The following is a 238-nucleotide window of genomic DNA, read 5'->3' as shown; positions in this document are numbered from 1 at the left end:
TTTTTTTCCAAAAATTTCCTGATAATATAAACTCTTCTTAAAGCAATTTTTTTGGGTCTGTTTTTAAAATCTTGATCTGGTTTTTCTCAGGATTTAAAACCACTGTACCAAAGAACAGATAGCAACATTAACAAGTATCGAGAGAGAGAGAAAGAGAGAGAGAGAGAGAGAGAGAGAGAGAGAGAGAGAGAGAGAGAGGTGAGAGGAGAGAGCTTCTATCCAGGCTCCAGGTCACATT

This window comes from Lipotes vexillifer, unplaced genomic scaffold (assembly GCF_000442215.2).
Source record: "Lipotes vexillifer unplaced genomic scaffold, Lipotes_vexillifer_v1.1 scaffold498, whole genome shotgun sequence".
Classification (NCBI taxonomy): Eukaryota; Metazoa; Chordata; class Mammalia; order Artiodactyla; family Lipotidae; genus Lipotes; species Lipotes vexillifer.
Note: the sequence above shows the minus strand (reverse complement) of the source record.